General features: G+C 44.9%; 1 pseudogene; it reads left to right on the top strand.

The window, feature by feature from the left end:
* The first annotated feature begins 1,400 nt into the window (after positions 1-1,400).
* Positions 1,401-18,923, top strand: LOC118846122 (annotated as a pseudogene).
* Positions 18,924-20,662: the final 1,739 nt, after the last annotated feature.

Genomic DNA, 20,662 nt, shown 5'->3' with positions numbered 1-20,662 from the left:
ATTCTGCTCATTATTTCCTGGAGGTCTCTCCATGCTCTTTTAAAATCATTGAACTCATCATTTTTTATAGCAGAGTAGTATTCCATCATGAACACATACCACAACTTGGTCAGCCATTCCCCAATTGACAGGCATTCCCACAATTTCCAGTTCTTTGCCACTACAAAGAAAGCTGCTATAAATATTTTAGAACATGTAGATTCTTTTCCATTATTCCTAATCATCTTGGGAAACAGACTTAGTAGTGGTATTACTGGGTCAAAGAGTACAGGCATTTTAAGAACTCTTTGGGCAGAGTTCCAAATCTCTCACCAAAATGGTTGGATCAGCTCACAGATCCACCAAGAATGAATTAGGTCCCAATTTTGCCACATCCTTCCTAACATTTGTCGTTTTCCCCTTCTCTCATTTTAGCCAATCTGATAGGAGTGAAATGATATCTCAAGGTTGTTTTAATGTGCATTTTTCTAATTAATAATGAGTTAGAGCATTTTTCACATGACTATAAATTGTTTTGATTTCTTCATCGGAAAACTGCCTATTCATATCCTTTGACGATTTGTCAATTGGGGGATGACTCACCTTCTTATAGATTTGACAAAATTCTTTATATATTTGAGCTATAGGCTTGTATCTGAGAAACTGTCTATAAAATTCCCCCACCCCCCACCCGTTTTCTGCTTTCCTTCTGACCTTGGCTACATTTATTTGTACAAAACCTTTTAGTTTAATCAGAATTGTCCATTTTACCTGTCACCGCTATGTCTTGTTCATAATTGTTCACCTCTCCATCCCTAAGTCTGACAGGCACGAGGCTCCACCTTCTTCACGTTTTCTTGTAGTATCTCCCTTTATATCTCAGCCATGTGGCCTTTTAGATCTCTCATCCTGGTAAATAAATGGTGGGTAAGATGGTGGCCCCTGCCAAATAATATATTTTTAAAGAAAAAAAAGTTAGAAATTTGCAGATTAGTATCCTCGCCCAAGTATGAAAATCTCTGCCTTGCCCACGCTCCTGGGCGGTGGGGAGCCTTTATTGAGCATTTACTGTATGCCCAGCACTGCGCAGACTCCGGAGGCCACGTGGTGCAGTGGGAAGGCCCGTGGCCCTGTGCGTCCTTGTCTCGTCTCTAGGGGATGACTTCGTTTTCTTGGTCCTCAGCCCCTGCAGGAGCGGCCAGCGCCCACCCGGGCCCCGCGTCCGCAGGCTCCTCCCCGGGCGCACTGCTCTCTACGGGCGGTAGACACCCTCCGCTCATGGGCAGCTGTAGGCCAGGACGGCGGACTCCATTTCCCAGAAGGCCGAACGGCGGGCGCCCTACGCCTCCGGAAGGGCGGGGGGGGTGGTCTCCACCACTTCCGGCACGTCAGAGCTCTGCCATCCTGCGCGTTCTTGAGTCGCCTCGGTTCCACTGCTTCCTCAGCCGCCGTTGGGGCCCGGGCCGCGGACCCTGAGTCCGGGGTGAGTCGGAGCGGATGGAGGGGCCCCCCTTTTGGGGCTGCCAGGGAGGGGGCGGGGGAAGGGGGCTGGGCTTCCCTCCTCCCGGTGGGGGGGCTCCCCTGCGAGTGCGCAGTCCGAGCCTGCAGGCCCCGCCCCCTCGGCGAGCGTGTGCACCCATTGGTCGGCGCCTTCTTTCCCTACGCCCACCTTCCGTCCCGCTGCGCTCTCACAGCTCCCCGGGCTCTCCCTGCCCCGCCTTCCTCGTGGAGCGCTTCCCTTGGTGAGTCTATCGAGGCCCAGAGCATCCTGGGCAAAGGCGTGGGGGCAGGGCTGGGAGCAAAGTGCCTTCTGCCCCTCCCCCTCCGTCGCCCCACCCCCCGCGAGGTGACCCCATTCCAGCCCCACCCCCTCCCAGCCCTCCGCCGCCCACTCCTGGGAAGGCGGGCGATGACATCAGCGACAAGTGTCAGCTGCCCACCCCCTTGACCTCTTGTGGCAGGTCTGGCCGAAGAGGCCTGTGGTCAGGGCGAGGGTCTCCATCCCCAGCCTGGAGTCAGCTGTCCTCCCCATCCTTCTCTCGCCTGGTCCTTCTCTTCTTCAGGTCGCAGGATCCTCCTCTGTCTCCATCCTCCAGACCATGCCGTCTCACCACGGGGTCCCCTGGGGCTCTCAGCTCTTCCTCTCCCTCTGTCCCATTTCACCCGGTGATATCATCAGAGCCTTTTGTTGGGGTCTAGGGGTGCTGGGACACCGGAATTGAAGGGCAAGCACTGCTGGGGGGGAGGGGGATGCCTCCGATGAATTCAACCCCAGCCCCCTTTCAAACAGAGACAAGGAAGGTCCAGATCCCGGCCCCATCACGTGGACTGAATGACCATCCCTGGGCTGGTGACTCCCAGGTCTGCCCCTCCTGCCTGGACCTCGCTGCTGACCACCGGTCTGGCATTTCCAGCTGCCTTGCGGATGTCTGGGGGGGGGGGGGGCAGCAGATGCACTAAGCTCCAGGAGTCGAGGACAGACCTTCCCTGTCTCCACCCTCCCATCCCCCAGGTTCCTGTGTCCTAGGCTGCCACACCTGTCCATTTGGCTTTGCTAAGCCCTCCAACAGGTGCCCTTCTCTCCTCTGATGCTGCCACCTCCCTACCCCCAGGACCAGGCCCTCATCACCCAGGGCAGTAGATGCTGGGGGGTCCGCCTGCCTCCACGGTGGCCTCTATTCAGCCACTAAAGTGATTCTCCTAAAGCTCAGGTCTGGCTGTGTCTGTCTCACACACACGAGCGCACACGCTCACACACACTCGGGAATCTCCAGGGCCTTCCTGTCACTTCTAGGACCGAATACAAAAGGCTCTGTCTGGCATTCAAAGGCCCTCATAATGTGCCTCCTCCTGCCTTCCCGGTCTTCTGATGTCCTCTAATGCCCTCCTCCCCACACGTACTCTTGGACTCGGTGACCCCGGCCTCCATGAGCCGGGTCCCCCATGAGCAAGACCCTCCCTCTGCAGGCTCTGGGCACATTTCTGGCTGTCCCCTGTGCCTAGAGCACTTTCCGTCCTCCACTCCAACTCTCACCTCCTACAGGAAGCCTTCCCTCCATTCACCGTTTCCTGTTATCCTGCACATAGCTTACTTTGGACATACTCGTTTGCGTGCTTCTCCCCTGTTAGGCAGTGAGCCCCTGGAGGGCAGGGACTGCCCTTTGCCTCTCTTTGTGGTCCCAGCACTTAGCATAGTGCCTGGCACATAGTAGGTGCTTAATAAATGTTGATCAATTGAAGACTGGCCAGGTAGGAGGGGGCCTGGTTATGAAGAGCTCAGAATGGTGCAGCGTGCACAGGGTGGAGCCACGTGAGCCCACTTGGGGAAGGGGCTCCCTTACTACGTCCCCAGCTGCTCCCACAGTGCTTCGCCTCCATCTCCGTGGCAGAATGCTGAGTCCTGGCAACCACTGTGAGCTCCCTCGGGGCTGGAAGACCGGAATAACATCCTACCATCCCACTCCTGTTTCTTTTTTAATAAAGTCTCACTGCTGCCCTTTGTACTATGTGCTGGTGATTTCTCCCTGTTTCTCCTGCCCCCTCCCCCAAGTCCTGCTTTGCTTTTATTTGCATTGGGCCCGCCTTTCCTCCCTTTCTCTCTCAGCCTGCAGCCCACCTTTCACCTAACCGATCAGCGAGCACCCAGTTCCAGTTTTTTCCACCACAACCAGCGCTGCTGGGAATATTTCAGGCTAAGAGCCTTTCTTTCTGTTGTCGACTGTGGTGGGATACACATCTAGTCATGGGATGACCGAATCCAAGGGCCGGAATAGCTGAGGGCCTTTCTCACTTCCAGACGTTTTCAGAGTGTCAGCCCCCAGTCGCCGTTGGTGCTCATGTGCCTGTTCTGGCCTCTTCATCCTGTTTGCCTTTTCCTCTTCAGGTTGGCCTTCCAAGGAGTTTACTTTCCCCAGAGTAAAGGGAGGCTTGAGGACAGAATGGCCTCAGGGATCCTGACAGCCAGGGCCCGCCAGGTAAGCGGGAGTTTGCCTTTCCCATTAGAGCTGGCAGGGGCCTCATGAGGGGCCTTTGTGTTAGGGGCAGTAGGCCCTGAGAAGGGGCTAAGGAGATGGGATGGCCCCCAGGGCCTGCTGAGTGTTGGTTCTCCTGCCCTCCTGTCCCATTTGTTGTCTCTGTAACTGCTGAAGTCTCAGCCTTCGGACTGCTGGCCATGCCCACAGCCCTGCCCTCTCAGCTGCCACATCATTGGAGATCTGCTAATAACCCTGTGCAGAAGGCACCGTGATTCTCCTCCTGTCACAGACAGGAGACTGAGGGTCACCCAGATAGTGAATGCCTGGGGCCGGTCCTAAGCCCAACCCCATCCATGGCGCCATAGCTCCTTTGGAAAGGGGCCCAGCCTTCGTCACCATCACAAACACCACCAGGCCCCTGCTCCCAGCCTGGCTCCCAAGGCGACTATCAGGGGGCCAGCCCCGCTGTGGAATCCTGAGAGGAGGAAGCTTGGAGGCACGCGGAGGGGAGAAGATTTGTCTGCACTGCAGTGGGCCTTGAATGTCAAGCTAAGGGAGACAGGACCCATTGCCAGCCGTGGGGTGGGGCCTTTCCCTGTGCATTGTGACTAGAGCCTTTCCTGTGGGTATGAGCTCCTGGTCGACTTTCCTATCCTGGTGCCCAGCACATAGTTAACCCATCGTCAGTACTTTTGCCACAATCCATACTTCATCATAAGAAAGATGAACTTTCTAATTCCTGGCCAGCCAGTCACTCCCCTCAGAATCTCTGGGTGTAGAATGTGCCTGGCCTTTGTCAGAGATGGGTTAGGTTTAGGTTTCGGGTGACAGGGGCTTCCTCCTCATCTTCCTCCATGCACACACACAACCCCACGCACACATACAACCACATGCATACATGCGCACGCACACTAGCCATGTGGATGAGCTGGCCCTGGCCTCCAACTTACCTGAACAAGACCGTAGACCTCAGGCCACACGGAGCACAGATGGAGAAGAGGGCCAAGAATCTGAGGCTCGGGTGCTTCTGCCCTGGACATAGGCTCACCGCCAGGCTCAGTCCTCTCATCTCTAATTGGAGCTTGGCTGAGGCGTGGTTAGCAGAACTCTGTCGGTGCCTGCAGCCTCCAGAGCTAGCATCTGGGCCGCTGGACAGCCGCCTCACCCACTCTCTTTTAATACAACAGAGGAGAATCACGGGATCTCCCCCATTTTACAGATGAGGGGAGGTGACTGACCCAGGGTCACCTCCAGCCAGTGGTCTCTGGTGCCTGATTGTATGTAGGGGAAGCTTCCTCCTCTCGGGGTCCACTCGCCAGTGAAGGCACAGGTCTGGTCCCTGTCCTGGCTCCACCTATATGAACATCTTTTAGACCATTCTAGTTGTCTGTCATTATCATACTAACTATGGACCATTGCCTATCCCATGTCACTGCGCATAGATTCAGGTGGCAAACTGGTTGTCACCAATTCCTTTCGATTTTGATTATCAGGGGCTTTTGGAGGCAGTTGGGGTTAAGTGACTTGCACAGGGCCACAGAGCTAGTAAGTGTCTGAGGCTAGATTTGAACTCCTGACTCCAGGGCGGGTGCTCTATCCCCCTGCATCACCCAGCTGCCCTAAATGTCAGATTTTTAGTAGAAATATTTTTCAAAGATTTTCTTCCCATCTGTTTTCTTATTCTGGGTCCATTATACTGCTATTTCTGAGAGGAAAGTGGATGCTCATGACATCTGCTTCACATGGTTGTTGCAAGTTAAATGAACCAGAAAGTGTGGTAGAGACGTGGGGACCTGTATTGCCATCTCGCTACGTGATTCAGAATCCACAGCAGCCTGTGCATGCAGCAGGAGCTCCCTAAATGATTCACCCAAGGCCTTCAGAAGCCCAGGCACTGAGAGACACTCCCTCTGCTTCCTGCTAGCATGCCCTCTCCCTGCACATAGATATGAGGGATGGTCCCTGGGTGAGCACAAGTGTCTTTGGTCTTTCAGGGGTCAGTGACCTTCCAGGACGTGGCCGTGGACTTCACGTGGGAGGAGTGGGGGCACCTGGGCCCTGCCCAGAAGGATCTGTACCGGGAGGTGATGCTGGAGAACTATGGGAACCTGGTGTGCCTGGGTGAGCACCACAGGCTGTCCCTGGGACCCAGGGAAGAATCTTTGTTTCATTCCCTTAGTAAATGCTGTGGAGTGTCTGGAGTGTGGACTGCTTGCCAAGGAGGGGACAGAGGGTCCCTGTTGTGGCCAAGGGGCAGGACACTGATGAAAGGTCTTGGCTTTGGACGCTGGGAGCTTAAAGGGTGGTGGGCCCTGGACCCCCTGTGACCTCAGGGCCAAGCTTCTCCTCCTCAAGTCCCCTCCAGTGAGCATGATGCTAAAGCCCTTCTGTAGGCCTCTGGGCCCCTCCTAGCATACCCACTTTCCAGGGCTAAGAGTGGCCTCAGAGGGGGCTGTGGCCTCCAACTTTCTCCTGTTTCCAATGAGCAGGGCTTGCTGTTTCCAGCCCAGATGTCGTCTGCCAGCTGGAGAGAGGGGAAGGACCTTGGATGCCCGAGGGAGATGTCCCAGGAAGCAGCTGTGCAGGTGAGTGAGTTGGTCACGTAAGGGGAAGCTCTTTCCAGATGGGGGCCGCTGACCTGTCCTGGCAGCTGCCTGGCCTGTGGAGGAGGGCTGAGCTGCTTCCTGGAGCTGTGTGGCCTTCACCTCAGCCCAGCTGGGGAGGGATCTTCTTCTTGTTCTTCTGAGGCTGGTGAAGTAAACTGAGGCAATACAAAGCATCTGAAACTAATGGGAAATGATGAGGGGAGAACGGTGTAAAGGCTAGGATCTTTGCTAGGGTCACGTGCACCAAGAAGGTAAAGCTGCTCATCTCTGACTCTAGCAGTGTCCCAACAGAGATGGCCAGCTGGGAGGGGACGCCCAGGATAAGTAAGGAAGTAACAGCCCCAGGCCGCCCGTGGTGTGTTCAGGTGATGTGCACCTGGGAGGAGTTACTGCGAGCTGCTATCTGTAATATTTGAAAGGACCTAGAAAGCCAGGCAGCAGCCAACAGATGGGAGAAGGGCAAAGCTCACATGAAGTCAACATGCATTTATTAAGTGCTCACTGTGTGCCAGGCACTGGGGTATGCACCGGAGTTGCCAAGAAAGGCCACAGAGACAGGTGAGGCCCCCTTCCTTCACTCAGAGTAGGCTCCAAAAGGCAAGAAGGCAAGAGGAAGGTGCCTCCTGGGGCCTAGAGAGCGAGGGATGGCAGGTCTCTGCCCTTCCACACAAAGGAGCTTCTGGAAAGAAATGTCCTTGTTTGCATGTCTTTAAATGTGTTTTTTTCAATTATCAACAATTTTTTCCCTCCCTTCCACCTCTGGCCACCACCTTGTACCAGACAAGCTTCCATTTGCTCCTGCACGTAGATGGGCGTCTCGTTCTGCGTATTAGTCTCTCACCTCTGTCCTGATGTGGGCAGCATTCTTCATTATCTTGTCTTCTAAATTCAGATTGATCAGAATTCCTACATCTTTTACCTTCAGAACAACTCTGGCATATGCCCCTTCCCTCCTCCAGCTCTGCCACCACCCCGGGACAGGGCCCTCATTGTTTCACAAGAGACTGGAAAGTGCCTTCTGCTTGGTCTTCCTGCTTCAGGTCTCTCCCCATCACTCAGTATCTTAAAGCATGGATCAGATCAAGTCACCCCCTACTCAGTAAACTCCAGTGACTCCCTGTCACCTCCAGGACCAAATATTCAGTCCTCTGTGTGGCATTCCAAGCCCCGTGTAACCTGCCCCTTCCTACCTTTCCAGTCTTCTTAGACTTTGCTCCCTGATACATTCTTCCATCCAGTGACACCAGCCTCCCGGCCATTCCATGAACAAGACACCGTGTCTCCCAGCTCCAGGCATTGTCTCTGCCTTCTGTCTGCCTACTGACCTCCCTGGCTTCCTTCAGGTCCCCAGCTAAAGTCCCACCTCCTACGGAACCCTTTCCCAAGACCCCTTAATTCCAGCACCTTCCCTCTGTTGGGCATCTCCAATTTATCCTGCCTATAGCTTGTTAGTACATAGTTCTTTTCATGTTGTCTCTCTTCTTAGTCTGTAAACTCTTAAGAAAAGGGCTACTGGAATTAGGGTTAGAAATGGCTCTTTTGTGTCCCGCTGTGCTGCGCACGGTGCTGGGCAAACAGTAGGTACTTAATGGACATTTGTTGCCTCACTGTGTGTTGTGTGTGTCATCTGTTCCTCTGACCAACCCCCACCACATCAATGTGATGATTCCTGCTGTGTTGCCAGGGCTTCTTCCTTCATTTCCCTTGCGATTCTGGACCTTTTGTGTCTGCAGAGGAATTTGGTTATTCTCTTTTCTGATTCTCTAAAGTAAGCCTTTTTGGAGTTTGATTGGCACGGCGTCGGACGAGTAAACTCACGTAGGTGTTCTCGTCATTTTAATTCTATCGATTTTTCCTGACTCTGACCAGCTGACCTTTCTGCAGTTACTTGGGGCTGCCTTCCTCCATGCCGTTATTGTGTCATAGTTGGATTCACATAATTCCTCTGTGCGTCTTGGCAGGTGGATTCCCCAGTATTTTAAGTATTTCTCTTTTTATTTCTGCTAGATTTTGTTGGTTATATGCAAAAATATTGATGATTTCTGTTGGTTTATTTTATATCCTTCACCTTTGCTGAAGTTATTGTTTCAGTTTCGTCACTGACTCTAGGGTTCTTTTTTTTAGAGGGGAGGGCAGGGCAGTTGGGGTTAAGTGACTTGACCAAGGTCACATAGCTAGTGATTGTGTCAAGTGTCTGAGGCCAGATTTGAACTCAGGTCCTCCTGACTCCAGGGCCGGTTCTCTACTCACTCTGCCACCTAGCTGCCCCTTCTTGGGTTCTTTTCTTATGTATACCATCAAATCATTTGAAAAAGTGATAAATTTTTCCCTTTCCCTCAATTTCTTTTTCTTGTCTTATTGCTATAGCTAGCTATTCTAGGACTATGTTAAGTAATAGTGGTGACAATGCACATTCTTACTTTAACCCCAACTTTACTGGAAAGAATTCCAGTTTATCCTCATTACCTATAATGCTAGATCTTAGTTTTACATAAATACTATCTGCCTTATTAGGGAAAGGTCCATGTACTCCTCATATGTTTTCTAGTGTTTTTAATAAAAAATGAACGTTGTGTTTTGCCAAAAACTTTTTCTGTACGTTTTGCCATTTTTGTTGTTCAATTGTGTCCAGCTCTTTGTGACCCCTTAGCATTTTAATACCGTCCATAGGGTTTTCTTGGCATGAATACTGGAGTGGTCCGCATCTCCTTCTCCAGTGGATCACTTTTTTTGTCACCTTTGATGTTGCCATACTCCTGTGATTTTTGTTGTACTTATTAATATGGTCAGTTTTGTTTATCAATAGCTAGGTGGCATAGTAGAGAGTTAGACATCCATCCTTAGATACCTACTAACTGTTCGACAGTGGGTAGGTCACTTCACCAATCTACCTCACTTTTCTCAACTGTAAAGTAACTATCATAATAGCAGCGAACTACTAGTGTTGTTGTGAGAATCAGATGAAGTAACATTTGTGAATCATTAGCACAGTCCCTGCCACATAGTAGGTGCTTACTAAATGCTTATTTCCCTCCTTCCTTCCAACTTGCTCCTGAAACTTATTCTAGTCTACTGTTCTTAGGACCAGGTAAGATCTGCCCATGCCATTCAGTTGTAGAGCTTGAACAAACCAAGGAAAACTCGATACCATAAGGAAATAACCTTGGTTAAAGAGATAGGAAGGAAGGATAAACTTATCAAGAGCTTACTTTACACATCTCATCTTATTCTCACAACAAATATAGGAAGTAGGTACATCATGATCCCATTCTGCAGTTGAGAAAACTGGCAGAGGGAGAGTTTAAGTGACTTGCCCATGATCCCACGGCTTGATTTGAACTCGGGTCTTTCTGTCTTTGAGTCCAGCACTTTATCTGGTGTGACACCTTGCTCCCTCAAGGGAGTAACTCCAAAGAGAATTGTAACCCCACAAAAAGTGCAAGTAAAGTCTCCAAGGAAGAAATGTCCAGGGACTGTAGAGTTACTGAAAGGAATAAGGGAGATGCATCATGGAGAAGCTAAGAGGAAAGAATGGCACCCCAGAACAGGTGGTAGAAAACCTCTTCCAGGGATTGAATGTCCTCGGATATGTATTGGGCCGGATGGAAGACAGCAACAAGAAATGGGAGGAAAAGAAAATGCACAACAGTCCTGGAAGGTGGATGCTGTTTTTATAGCCATTTTATAGTTAAAGAAACCAAGTCCGGCAGGTTAAGTGATTTGCCCAGGGTCACATATCTAGTGTCATGGCTGGATTTGAACTCAGGTTGTCTAGACTCCAGACTCAGGGCTCTATCCACCATACCACTTAGCTGCAGGTTATCAGATTATCTGAAAATTATTTTCAGGAAAAAAAAATGTCAATACCAGGTATCAAGAAACCATAACTAAAAACTGCCAGAATTCTTTGAACCAGAGGCCAAAGTCAAAACAGAAACAATCTTCTGTCACCTCTGAAAAGAAACCCCAAATTAAAAACCCCTAGGAACACCATAGCCCAAATCCGGAGCTTAGAGACGAAGGAAAAAACCCAAGTAGCCAAAAGGAAGGAGTTCAAGTAACAAGGAGCTACAATAAGTGTCATATAAGACTTAGCGACTGCTACTCAAATAAGAGCGGAGCTTGGAACTTGATATTCCAAAAGACATGGGACAGAGGTTTACATCAGGTGTGTGTCATGCATTAAAAGCAAATAGAATCATCTAGGGAAAAAGTGGATATTTAATGGAATAGAGGATTTCCAAACATTCCTGATGAAATTACCAGGACTGAATAGATATCTTGAAATGGAAATGCAGGTGCCAACATCAAAAGATGGACATTTGTTTGATCAAAACAATACATAAGATAAATTGTTTATATGTGTATTACCAAGGCAATAAACACAACATCGACTATAATTGTTAATATGCCATTGTAGTTCTGTATCACAAAATATGAGAGACTATATAGAAGGTAGAAGAAGGTAAAACATTTGTTCAGACACCAGATAACCAAATCCTAAAACCAATAAGTCCAATCCATCAAAGTAGCAACCAACTCCCAAAACCAGTAAGCCTACTTTGTCATAACATCAAGGAGCTTAAAACAATATCACGGCATGGCGCCTCGCCGTCCCATAACCCTCTGCCCCCTTGCTGGGGCAGCCTTCCCACAAACACAGCACAGCTAGCACACCAGCATCTGCTCTCTCCCTCAGCTCTAACTGCTCTGTACAGTTTCCTGCTTCACACTTTCCTGTTCCTGTCGTTCAGCAAGCTCCTCCTACCACATGTGACTTGGGCTTCCTGTGACATAAGCAGGTCACATGGTCCTATTAATGGGTGGGAAAGATCTTCAAATTTACATCACCATTACAACATGTTAATTGGGGGATAAGAAATATATGTTTTCTCAGAACTTTAATATCTTTAAGGGTCACAAGGCAAGGTTAAAATAACAGAAGGCCTACAGATGGTTTTCTTTTTTTTAATGGTCTTAAGAGAACAGAAATGGGAGGCACAGGGACAGGGGTTATACTGGGGAAAAAAAGATGAAAGGGTGAAGGAAGTTACTATCGCATAAAAGAGGTGCATAAGATGAAGTATATATAGTCATCCAATGTTTAGTGTAGTGCCTGGCACATGGTAGGCATTTAATTAATTCTTATTGACTGACCAAGTCAGTTCATCAAGGAAACTGATGGAGGAAATGAATGGACATCACGTGTATCTCACTTTCATCTGAATTGGATATGAATAAAGATTAAACGTAATTACACACAGGTTTTGCTATAGAATTACATTAACTCAAGGAAAACCGGACAGAAATAAGGGAAGGGTGGAGAGGTGTCTGTCAAAGAAAACAAACTCAGTTGTTAGAGAACCTTTAAATGGAGAGTAAAAGGAAAGGGACATGAGAGAAAAACTGGCATTGGGGGCAGGGGAAGGGCATGAGAAGAGCTTCACTAGAGAGGAATGGGGCTGTTTGGGATTATAAGCATCATGCACACTGCCACTTTTCTGCCATCTTATTTGTAAAGAGGGAGATGCCAGCAAAGAGCTACCTTGCTTTTGGATTTCTTTGGACCTCTCCATCATGTCTTCCTTCCCCAGGAAACTTATCATTGGGAAATTTCATTATCCTGCAAAGTTGAATCTACCTGGTACTCACATCTCATCAGTACCCTCTGTCCTTTTGATTGGACTCTCTTATTGGAGGGTAGGGCCATGGGCTGCAGGGTTTTCATTTAAGGAGGGGGCTCACCTCAGTCTTCTCCCTATTTACCACCAGCTGTACTGCTTTTGGACTTCTCCATCATGCACCCCATTCCAGGTACCTTTCTCCTTTCCCCTCTCCCCCATTGCTTTTCAGCTTCCTTTTTTTTTGTGTTGCCTTGCCTCTAGTAGATTGTAGGCTCCTTGAGAGCAGGGATTGTCTTTGTTTTTGTATGCCTATTGCTTAGCACAGTGCCTACACGCATAATAGGCACTTAATAAATGTTTATTGACTGAAAAGTAGCAGCAGACAGAATGGAGGAAAATATACAATTAACAGTCAGAACTAAGCATGTAAATGAGATCAAGTCAGCCACAAAATGGAAAATGGTGGCAGACTATTACAAAGCAGAATATTATTATGATGTTTATAAGAAACATGAAACATAAGACTTCACAGAGTTAAAATGAGCTGGAGCAAAATCTCATGCTTCAGCAAAACTCTAAACAGCAGGGATAACAGTCACATTTCAGATAAGATGATAGTAAATAGACAAGATATGAAGTGATAAGCAGGGAAATTAAATTATGTTTCATTTCCATAGATTACCAATATAGATGACCATAGATAACCAGTCAGTATCACTACTTTATATGTGTGTGTGTAGGATCGCATCTAAATAATTAAAAGTAATTGAGTTAGAGTGAGAAATAATAGATCTATAATAGTGGGGGGACATAACATACCCCTTTCAGACCTAGACAAATTAACCGAAAAAAAGACATTAAGGGCTTGCATAATTCATTAGAGAAAAAATACATATGATGGCTTTCTTGTGATTACCGAGTGGGAATCAAAAGGAATTTACATACTACTCTACACTATACATGGCACTTTTATAAAAATTGACCATGTATTGAGACATAAAAGCCTCACCACAAAATGTTGAAAGCAAAAATGCTATTGAATAAAATGCAGTAAATGTTATGTTCAGTAAAAGGCCTTTAAAGAAATAATTAAAAGTAATTGGAGACTAGCATAATTCTAAAGAACTGATGGGTGAGTCAAAAAACAAATTGTAACAACAGAAAATGTTATCAAAGAAGATAATAGTAATGAGAAAATATACCAAAACTTATGGGATGTAGCTAAAGCAGATCTGGGGGCAAATTTTATATTTCTAAATGCTTTCTTCAGAAAAAGACAGAAAATATAAATGAAAAGTACATACAACTTAAAATACTTGAGCTGCAAGTTAAAAATCCCAAACTAATAAAAAAGAAAAGGAGAATTCACAACAATTGAAGAAATAAAGAAAATTATCAGAATTATCATAAATTCCTTCACCAGTCCTATGTCAACAAAACTGATAAATAGATGAATATTTATAAACATATAAAATACCTATTTTAACAGAAGAAGAAATAGACCATTTAAATAACCCCATGTCAGGAAAATGAATTGAACAAGCTACAAATGGACTTTCAAAAGGGAAGAAATGCTATAGAACCAGATGAGTTTATAATTGAAAGCTATCAAATTTTCAAAGAAGAATTAATTCCCATACTACTTGAACTGTCTACAATCATAAGAAAAGACACCATTTCAGTCTGTATGATACAAATAGGATCTCAGTACCTAAACCAGGGAGAGACAAAGCAGAGAAAGAAAACTATAGGCCATCGTCCCTGATAAACATTGATACGGTCTTAGAGACATATTAACTCAATTAACTTTAAGATAAGAATTTGCTTGTGAATCCATCTTGTCCTGGGTTTTTTTTTTTCTCTTTGAAAGTTCATGCATGTCTTATTCAGTTTGTTTTTCTGAATTCGAATTGTTTAACTTCTCTAGTTCTTACTCTGTTAACTTAGGTACTTTCTTTTTGTAAATGTTGGTTTATTGTAGGTTTTATTGGCATAAAGCTAGGCAAAATAATTTCTAGTTATAACCTTAATTTCTTTTTCATGTGTAGTGAATTCTCTTTTTTCATTTTTGATCCTGGTAATTTGTTTTTCATCATTCTGTTTAATCAAATCAGCTAATGGTTTATCTATTTTATTTTTTTTCCCCTTTAAAACAGCTCTTAATTTTATTTAGTCAGATTTTTTGTTGTTGTTTTTGTTTATCTCTGAGTTTTAGGATTTCTATTTTGGTGGTTTGTTTGTTTGTTTTTTGAAGTTAGATGTCCAGTTTGTTAGTCTGTTCTTTCATTTGTTCATGCAGCTATTTAGAGATGCACATTTTCCTCTTAGGATTGCTTTAGTTACACTCACATAATATATTTATGTTGTCTCATTGTTATGCTAATTTTTAATAAAATTTTGGTCATTTCCATGATGTCTTTGAGCAGTCAGTTCTTTAGGATTAAGTTTAGTCTCCAAAAGACTTGTCATCTTTTCTTCAGTACCCCTTAATTCATATAATTTTTGTTGCATTGTTGTCAGTAAAAAATGTTTAATATTTCCACTTTTGCACATTTATGATTTTTATGCCCTGATACATAACCAGTTTTTATAAAGGTGCTGTACACAACTGAGAATATATTTCCTTTTGAACTCAATACCAGCTAGATGTAGCATTCTGTCATATCTAACTTATATAAAATTATGTCTAGGGCTTAATTTCTTTCTAGTTTATTACTTTTATTATATCTGTCTAGTTCTGAAAAGGATATGTTGAGGTCCCACACTACTTTGATTTTACTATCTATTTCTGCCCGTAAATTAGTTAAGTTTTCCTTTAAACATTTAGGTGCCATGTGATTAATTTCACTTTATGTTAAGTATTGAAGATGATTTATTGTCTATGGTGCCTTTTAGTAAAATATAGATTCTCTTTCTTTTAAGTCTATTTTTGTTATCTCCTTATCTGAAATAATGATCACTACCACTGCTTTTTTGAATTCAGCTAAAGCATAATAGATTTTGCTCCAGCCCCTTATTTTAACGTTGCCCATGTCTTTATGTTTGAGTGTTTTTTGCCAGTGGCACTGTTGGTTTCTGCTTTTGAATCCATCTGCTTTCCACTTCCATTTCACAGTCACAGTGTTGACTCCTTGAATGTCTGTCCATCTCATTCTCTTATGCTTTTTCCTAGCTTTTGCTCTCTGCCTCCTCTTCATTTTGTTTCATCACACACAAACTTGTTTTTTTCTTTTTACCTTCCTCTTCACGAGCCTACCCTCTGGGCTTAGAGTTTGTTTTAGTTGTGACTAATCCTTACATGAATCTACCTTTCCTGTTACTTCCTCCATTAGTCTCTCTCTACTCCTTTCTGTTTCCTTGTGGAGTTGAATAATTTATTTCTGCACCAAAATCGTTATGTGCATATTTGTTCTACCTTCCTTTGAGCAGTTTAGATAAAAGTGAGGTGGCCTGTCCCCCACATTTGTATAGATTTCTGATTGCACATTCCCATTATGAGCTATAATAAGGTTTCCCTTTCTCCTCTAGTTTTTTTTTAACCAAATATATATAGTTTTCCTTCCTTTTTCTTCTTTCAGGATCATCTATTTGTCCTGGTTCTTTCCTTTAGAATTACTCCAAACAGGGCCACTCTTGTTTGTAGAGAAGCCCTGTGGGGTGGTGGGAAGGGCCTTGGAGTTGGAGGACAGAACCTTGTGTCACAATTTGGCTGTGGTGCTTATAAGCAGCGTGTTCTTGAGCAAATCCCTGAGTCAGTCTGAGCCTCATTTTCCTTTTTTGGAAATGTCCTAGCTGACTTGCTTTCTCCATGTTGTAACTAAGGGAACTGAGGCTGCACAATTCTCCTATAATCCCACAGCTAGTATCAGAAGCAGGATTTGAACACATTTCTTTCTGGTATCACTACCAACCCTCAAGAATTGCTTAAGTTTCTTACACATCGCAGAGCTGGGTAGGGCTGTTTCTAGGTCTATCTCCAAGCCTACCCATCCAAGATACACTTGGCCTTCACATAATAATGGTGACAACAATAATGTGTATTTATGTAGCCCTTGAAGGACTGTGAAAGAACTTTATTTATTCCTCCAGAGCTAAGGTTATTTTTGCCAAGAACATTCCTTGATAGAGATATAAGTAAAAGCTGTGTGTACATTAGGCGATGCAGAGGACATTCACTCTTTGTTTCTTTCTTTCAGTTTGGGAAACTAGACTTGAAGCCAAGGAGTCAATTTCACAGCTGAGACTTCTGATGCAAGAATCATCTCAGGGAAGACTCGAAAGGGATGATCCCTGTGATTTCAGTTGGGGAGAAGCCCAGAAATGTGGCGCTCATTTAGAGGGGCAGCAGGACAGTGAGGAGAATTTTCCTAGAGAGAGCAAGTATAATGAATGTGGGAAACCTTTTAATTACATATCAGACCTCATGGAGTATAAGCCACTTCATGTTGGAGAGAAATGTCATGAGTATGAGGAATATGGGAAGGCCTCCAGGAACTCACAGGTTATTGAACATAAGAAAGTTCATAATGGAGAGAAGCTTTGCGGATGTAAAATGTGTGGGAAGGCCTTCTGCCAGTGCTTAAAGCTTGATCAACATCAGATGATTCATTCTAGAGGAAAAGCTTATGTATGCAGTGACTATGAGAAAGCCTGCCACCAGAGATCAGCACTTATTCAACATCAAACTATTCATTCTGGAGAAAAACCTAATGCATACAATGAATCAGGGAAAATCTTCAGCTCAAGATTTATGGGACATCAACGAATGCATACTGGAGAGAAGCCTTATGAATGTATTGACTGTGGGAAAACTTTCCACCACAGAACAGGACTTACTGAACATCAGAGAATTCATAGTGGGGAGAGAGCTTATGAATGTTATGAATGTGGGAAAGCCTTCTGCCAGAAACCAGGACTTATTCAGCATCAGAGAATTCATACTGGAGAGAAACCTTATGAGTGTAAGGAATGTGGAAAGGCCTTCTGTAGGAATTCACAGCTTACTGAACATAAGAGAATTCATACTGGAGAGAAACCTTATGAATGCAGTGAATGTGGAAAGGTCTTCCGGCAACGCTCAAAGCTTACTAGACATCAGATAATTCATACCAGAGAGAAAATTTACATATGTAGTGACTGTGGGAAAGCCTTCCACCAGAGTTCAGCACTTATTCAACATCAGACAATCCATACTGGAGAAAAACCTTACGAATGTAATGAATGTGGGAAGGCCTTTAGCTTGAGCACACGATTATTTATACATCAGAGAATTCATACTGGAGAAAAACCTTATCAATGTATAAACTGTGGGAAGGCCTTCCATCATAGAACAGGACTTACTGAACATCAAAGAATTCATACTGGAGAGAGAGCTTATGAATGTTATGAATGTGGGAAAGCCTTTTGCCAGAGAGCAGGACTTACTCAGCATCAGAGAATTCATACCAGAGAGAAACCTTATGAATGTAAGGAATGTGGGAAGACTTTTTGCCAAAAAATAGGACTTACTCAACATGAGAGAATTCATACTGGAGAGAAACCTTATGAATGTAATGAATGTGGGAAGGCATTCCAAGTGAGAACACAGCTTACTAAACATCAGATTATTCATACTGGAGAGAAACCTTATGAATGTAATGAATGTGGGAAGACTTTCTGCCAGAGCTCACAGCTTACTAGACATCAGATAACTCATACTGGAGAGAAACCATATGAATGTAATGAATGTGGGAAGGCTTTCCACCGAAATGCTGGGCTTAGTCGACATCAGACAATTCATACTGGAGAAAAGCCTTTTGAATGTAAAGAATGTGGGAAGGCCTTTAGGCGTAGCACAGCACTTACAGAACATCAGAGAATTCATACTGGAGAGAACCTTTTGAATGTAATGAATGTGGAAAAGCCTTCCGTCTGAGCATATCACTTACAGAACATCAGAGAAATCATACAGGAGAGAAACCATATGAGTGTACTGAATGTGGGAAGGCCTTTAGCCAGAGTACGCAGCTTAATCGACATCAGAGAATTCATACTGGAGAGAAACCATATGAATGCAATGAATGTGGAAAGGCCTTTGGCCAAAGATCACATCTTACTCGACATCAGACAGTTCATACTGGAGAGAAGCCTTATGAATGTAATAAATGTAGGAAGACTTTCTGCCAGAGCTCACAGCTTACTAGACATCAGATAATTCATACTGGAGAGAAACCATATGAATGTAATGAATGTGGAAAATCCTTTAGCCGAAGTACAGGTCTTACTGGACATCTGAGAATTCATACTGGAGAGGAGCCTTATGAATGCAATGAATGTGGAAAGACCTTCCGCCTAAAGACAGGACTTGTTGAACATCAGGGAATTCATACTGGAGAGAAACCATATCAGTGTAACGAATGTGGGAATAACTTTCGCCTGAGCAAACAGCTTACTCAGCATTACAGAATTCATACTGGAGAAACACCTTATGAAAGTAAAGCCTTATGAATGTCAGATTTTCAACCTGAGTACTGACTTTGCCAAAAAGTAATGATTTCAAACTAGAGAAAAACTCAGTAGAGGAAGTAAATTCTGCTTAATTTTCTACAGAAGCAGTTCCAAACCATTTCATCCTCTCCTAAAGTCCCAGACCACCCACTTTCCCCTACCACTCATATTGCAGGTGACTTAGACTCTTAACAATTGTCACAATCTGACAGGAGCTTGTCCTCTTTTTTTCTTAGAGAAAGGGTTATTCCTGCTCCATGACAAAGTTCTTTAATTTAATTGCTCTCTAGATTTTACGTCTCTTTCTCCCATTCTGTATCTAATCAGTCTACAAATCTTGTTAAATCTACCTTCATAACATGTTTAGCATTGTTCTCTTCCACTCACCTCATTTGGGCACCTAGTTCCAGGCTTCGTCATTTGTCAGTAAGACCTTTGGAATAACCTTTCAGTTGGTGTCCCTGTTTCCAATATCTCTATGTACTGATCTGTGCACCACAGGTTGTGCTGTTAGAATAACCCCTTAGAGCAAAAACCTGACCATGATATGAGTCTGTTTAATGGTCTTCAGTGGCTTCCTTTTCCCTCCTGGGTGAAACAGTAACTTCTCTTTAGGGCACTTAAAACCCTTTGTGTTCTAAAATCATCCTGCCTTTCCAAATTAACTTCATGCTTGTTCCTCTTTACATGCTTTATGTTTTCCAACCACATTGGACTTCTTTCTCTTCCATGAAGATGATGTCCCATCCCTTTCCCCTGTACCTGGAATGTTCTCCCTCTTCAGCCTCTTAGAATCTATAGCTCTCCTCAAGGCTCAGCTCAAACTCTTATCTTGTCTATCAGGCCTTTCTTGGTTATCTCAGTATTGTTTCCCAATGATTCCAGGTTTCCATTCTCTGTGCCAAATACCTCCTCCCAATCCCAATCACTTTGTTCATATTTTGTGCTTGTATGGACATTGCATCCCTTAAGTAGAACTGAATTGAATTGATTTGGAACAATAAGCCTTTGTAAGACTAAGATCCATTCCCTTATAAATAAAGCACTGCACTACGAGGCAGTTCTTAAAAAGAACGATAAGTTCTGTTCACCGCCTAAAAGACTGATTAATCAGCATAGATTGAAACAGCAATAGATCCTGCCTAACATAATCTTGACAAAATTAAAATCCAAAAACAGATTGGAGAGAAGTAGCCACGTGGTTATACTGTAAAGTGACACAAGGTTGGTGCGAAACAATTTGTCTTTACCCAGCAAGAGCTGCAAAAATTGGCTCCATGTTTAACCACTGAAACTATCAGATGTCCTTTACCCTTGAAGCCCTCCTTGTCCTCTTGTTTCTGCTCATGCCTTGCTAATCCTTAACACTAGGTTACCCCCACTGCTCCTGGAGAAAGTCACACAGCTGTGTTATGTGGGTCCCTTCCAGATGTTTGTCCTCTGATCTCAGCTCACCCTTTTTTTTTTCTTCCCAGATTGATTCACATCTTGCTGCCTATTCCAGACGACTTCACCTCTCACTCCAGCTCAGGCAGGAATCTTGTCTGCTCCTTTACTGTGGAAAAAGAAAATAGGAGCTGTGTATTATGAGTGTTCTGTTGCCAATTTCATGTCTTAAAATTGCTCCTTTTCTTCCCACATTTCTCCTGTGCTTCAGTTTCTAATGAACAAATGCAGTTCTTGTCAGAGCCCACCTCAGTCAATCAGCAAACATTTTTTAAGCATCTGCTATGTGCCAGGCACTGTGCTAAGTGTTGGGATACAATAAAAGAGGTTAGTCTGTCCTCAAGAAGCTTGCAGTCTAATGAGGGAGTCAGCATCATTCACTTAGGTAGAGAGTGGTCAATAGGGCCCTAGCAACAGCTTCACCAGAAATTAATCAGAGCATCAAGAGACCAAACCTGGCAAGTCTTGGAGACCAGGTGCCAGGAAAGCGAGAGCAGGGGTGCAGCAGTGAGGTCAGCACTGCACTCCAGGGCCAACAGGAGTGTCT

Source organism: Trichosurus vulpecula, chromosome 1, assembly GCF_011100635.1.
Source record: "Trichosurus vulpecula isolate mTriVul1 chromosome 1, mTriVul1.pri, whole genome shotgun sequence".
Classification (NCBI taxonomy): domain Eukaryota; kingdom Metazoa; phylum Chordata; class Mammalia; order Diprotodontia; family Phalangeridae; genus Trichosurus; species Trichosurus vulpecula.
This window is presented reverse-complemented; position numbering and strand designations above follow the sequence as displayed.